Source organism: Acyrthosiphon pisum, unplaced genomic scaffold, assembly GCF_005508785.2.
Source record: "Acyrthosiphon pisum isolate AL4f unplaced genomic scaffold, pea_aphid_22Mar2018_4r6ur Scaffold_20932;HRSCAF=22564, whole genome shotgun sequence".
Lineage (NCBI taxonomy): Eukaryota > Metazoa > Arthropoda > Insecta > Hemiptera > Aphididae > Acyrthosiphon > Acyrthosiphon pisum.
The window spans coordinates 6,265-11,184 of NW_021770343.1; positions in this window are offsets into that span (position 1 = coordinate 6,265).

The following is a 4,920-nucleotide window of genomic DNA, read 5'->3' on the forward strand; positions in this document are numbered from 1 at the left end:
TTTGGTATTAAAAAACTACATAATATCATCCTCTAGATAGCCAACAACGATGCTTTTACTAGATAATAGTCTTTGTGTTCATCTAGGGTAACGTCAAATGTCTTCTTTTTGTATAGGTCCATCATATGTATTAAAACAGCAGATGTGATTCTGACTATACCATATACATATAATATATATTAATGGTGAAAAGGCCAAATATCTTCACAAATTGTTGAAATTGTGGTCACAACAAAATTATAAAATGCATATTATTTGCTTGTGTTTAACCCACATTACGATTTAATCATTATAATTTTTAACATTATTAATTTATTTTAACGAAAAATCTTTATCCACCAAAAAAAAAAAAAAAAAAGATATACATATTAATAGGTTATGATGATTACAGATTACTTGTATATTAGATTATTATTATCGGCCAATAGTTTGTAATTTTTAGGTATTGTAAACATTTTCTACCAAATAATACATTTTGAAATATTAAACTTAAATTTAAATGACTGCCTGTGTTGAATAATCATATTTCGTCAGTGTTAATATTGTGAGCTCCCAGGTTTTTTGTAACCTGAAAACCACCCACAAGTCAAGGGAAACGCTTAACTTATGACCTACAAGCCGCACCACGTGTAAGTCCTTAGGCCAGGTATGTGGGATTTGTAGGTTTTATTATACACATTTAGTTACAGTGAATTAACTGGTACTAATAAAATAATAGCTTATGAAAGAAAAATATGGGTGATACTTTAAGTAATAGATTTAAATAATTATAAGAGAAAGTTGTAATGTAATTATGGTTTTATATTTTACATTTGACAAAAAGTGATTATTTATAGTGAAATACAATTCAAAATGACGATTTATAATTAATAATTTTGTATGGCACATGACTGGTGGACAAATAATAATAACATGTAATTTAAAATTTATATTAATGCAATGGTTTCACACGGTGAATAATAAAATAATAATCTTTTGATCACCACGAGGATGAATAATATAAAATTTTATTGGGCATGGTCAAGGGGAAATAATACATTTTGGGGCTCATAGCAGGAACAATAAGAGGAAATAATACCGAAGGCATGTCTTTTAATCAAAAGATAGTGTAAGATCATTGCAATAATGTGGCGATCGCAGGCAGTGGAAATGGCATGAATAATAATAATATTTTGTTAGCTTTTGCTATGTAGAAAAGCAGAATACCTCGGTGTCGGCGCCAGAGCAAGGCGATCTGTGACCCGTACGCCGTCTAAGCGTAAATCTTTTTTTCGTGGTATTTATTTTAATAATGACATTTGAATACGTTCATTGTCATGTGACCTACGGCTTGCGAACTCAAGGCAATATTGATCAGTTACATTTTCTATTAATAAGGAAAAAAGCAAGCGACGGGGTATGATAAGGGAATTTATATAGATTACGACGACAACTGATGGCCGTAGAAGTGGACGAGCGGTTGTTTAGTGTTTTCGCCCACCGCGGGCCCATGTGATGAGCTTAGCCCATCGTTGTTGTGGAACTGACGGTATTGAAACCAACGTAAAAATCTTCAATGTGCGTGTCGACCACGTGATCATAAACGTCGGAGACGTGGCACGTATCTACGTATGACATTACAGCCGGCGGTCATGAAAAGAGTAACGCACCGTCGTCGATCGGCGCTGGAGCTTTTGCTGTTGTCGGCGGTGGTGAATGATGATGATGGTGGCGGTCAGTGTCGTCGTAAGATGTAATTATTATATAATAAGTAATGAGATGACAAAATGCAGTCCATGTGCGCAATTTGGGGGGGGGGCTAAGCACACCCAAATTTTTGATGGCAACATCAAATTTTTGTCGACTATAATATTATGCCACGTGTATTTACTATTTGAATACATTTATTTCTCAGACCTTATCATTTTCATAATAATAACAATAGTAATACATAGATACCTATCAGAATATTAATATAGATTAAAGTGTATTATGTTATAGGACTATAGGTATAATTATTTATATAAGATTAATGCAAAGGTGTATATACAGTTGTATGAATGGAGGGGATGCAGGGAGCAAGGCCCCCACTGATCACTTTAGTCGACATAAATCTAGCACCCCCATAAATTTAACCAAAATTGCGCCTATGTGCAGTACTGACTTCAACAACGACGACGATAACAATGGCAGCCGCTGGTCAAGTGCACAAACACTGCTGTGTGAGGGGGTCGGTGGGAAGACGTTATGTCATAATAAAGTTGTTGTTGGTATAAATAATAATAATAATAATATCCCACGCTCGTTCTTAAGTGGATGTCAGCGCACTATATGTTTTCTCTCTCTGGCCCACGCGAAACATAGACAAAACGCATTTATGCAGAATCATTTTTTAGGGTTCCGTACGTTTCCCTACGGAAGCCTATTACTTTCGCTCGGCTGTCCATCCGTCTGTCTGTCACCAGGCTGTATCTCATGAACCATGAAAGTTAGAAAGTTGAAATTTTCACAGATTATGTATTTCCGTTGATGTTATAACAACAAATACTAAAAGAAAGGGAGAGGAGCAACCCCCATTAGGTGCTAAAACGGGAATTTTGAGATTTCAGATCGAAATTTTTGTTTATAAATGGTTGCCATGAGTGATGTCGTATAAAATGATTCGTTCTATAAATTTCAATACAGAATTATAGTGAATCGTTTTAAGTCGTTGCCACGGGCACACACAAACCATTTATCTTTTAAATTTTGTTTATTTTGTAATTATTTAGTAGTAAATAAAAATATATTAATACATTTAATAAAAACGTTTACTTAAAAATACCAAAACAGAATAAAATAAATATTTAAGTTGAGCTCCCATCCAACAGGCAGGTGCGGAGTGACCCACAGGGATACCAGAAAAAATCCCGGAGGCCTGGAAGCTAAATGGCCAGTTGAAAAAACATGAAAATAATGTTAATTAATATGAGAAGTATAGTATATTATAGTTAGTTTTATCAATAAAATACATATCTATGCATAGTATTCTTATATTTGTTATTTACCTACATACATTTAAATGCAAAATACATTTCATAAAGTTTCTATTCAAGAGATGAAAATATTGAATATTGAGTTATGGTACGAAACCCTTCGTGCGTGAGTCCGACTCGAACTTGGCCGGCTTTATTATATGTTATTAAGTAATCTTAGAGTAAAATCACCCATTACAAAAAAGTTGGAGAATAATATTTTTTAGAGAATGACATATCGATTTGTCAAAATATTGTCTCAGAACAATTTAATCATAATTTCAATTTACAACAACTTTAGGTTTATTTTGAAAGTCGAATATAGAGTCTAATAATGATAAAATATAAAATCGATATGTCATTCCCTCGAAAATATTATTCTCAATCTTTTTTGTAATAGTTGAAATGACTCTAAGATTACTTAAAAAGTACAGAAAAAATGATTCTGCGTTAATGCGTTTTGTCTATGTTGAGTGTGGGCCAGAGAGAAAAACAAATAGTGCGCTGAAATCCTTTTAATAATAATATAGTAATAGACTAAATAATAATAATCTGTTTGGGGAGTTAAATTTATTGTAATATGAATAATAATATAAGAGGCCCTAAACTCAGTGATGCGTAAATTTGTATACGTCGTATTGTCTGTAACATTGGGTTAACATTTTCGCTAGAATTTCATTTTCGTTAGTAAAGTTTATTTACGCAAAGATGCAGAACGCAATAACCGCATTTCTAGTCCGTACGTCTTTAATTTGTTTGTTACTGAATCTCCGAAAAGTTCTTCGGTTCATACATGAGATGGTACTAATAATTGATCTGGTTGCAGTTAATGACGAAAGTACGACAGTGAAGAGTTATACGGATACGTTGGTAAACTAGTAAAGTTGAAACAAATCATACAACACTAGCTGTGTCTGGCCTGCGATTTACTCTTTCATTAAAAAAAAAATCAAGAAAATCGGATGAGTAGTTTCAGAGGACATTCGACACAAAGATTCCATTTTCACATATATATATATATATCTATAAGATTTATAAATGTCAATTATTCAACTATGATATTGTAATATGAATATAGAAGTATAGCGATATATTTAGATTATTGAATTTATCTTCTCGGAACAATTCATATTTACACGCCGATACAACGCACACAAAAGAAAAAAGGTCAAGTTGCATACTTATTAAGTAACTTGAAACTCACAGGTTCTAAATATACTATCGCGGTCGGTCTCGGGAATACACGAAATACCCCATGCAATTATACGTAAGTAGGTGGGCATTGTTTTTTAATTTTTCAAGAACTTAACACTTATTTTTTACTAACAAAAGTGGTAATAAAACCGTCAGCAGACTGTCGATGACGATATACGTTGAACGGTGTGGATATGTATGGTTTACAGAAAATTGGGACTTGCTTTTATAGTATAGAATATAGATTCTAATGATATATTAAAATATCATATAAGCTTGCGCATAGGGATTTCCAGGGGCGGATAATCCCAAAAAAGGGATTTTTCCCTGTGGAATATTTATGTTTATGTCGATGGGGCCCCTCGGTTTTATGCATTTTTTTTGTTATATAAAATAAATTCGTCAAATAGGTGTATGTAATTTAAAGTACTTAAGTTTTTTTTTTCAGTTTGGTGGGCCCTTAAAAACATTTCTCTGTAACATAAATGAGAAGATGCATATTACTATAGAAAATGAATAAAATCATATCTACTGATCGTAACGATGTAGGGCCTAGGACCTAGGCGCAAATTAAGGTGGGCTTGTGGGGCTAAGCCCCCCCCCCCCCAAAAAAAAAAACATAAAACATACAATTTAAAAATGCTATATTGCAATGGTCTGCTTGCCTTTAATATATTCAGCCTTCCCAAGTTAAAAGTTGAAATTGCGACTATGGGCCCTAGGTCATTATAAT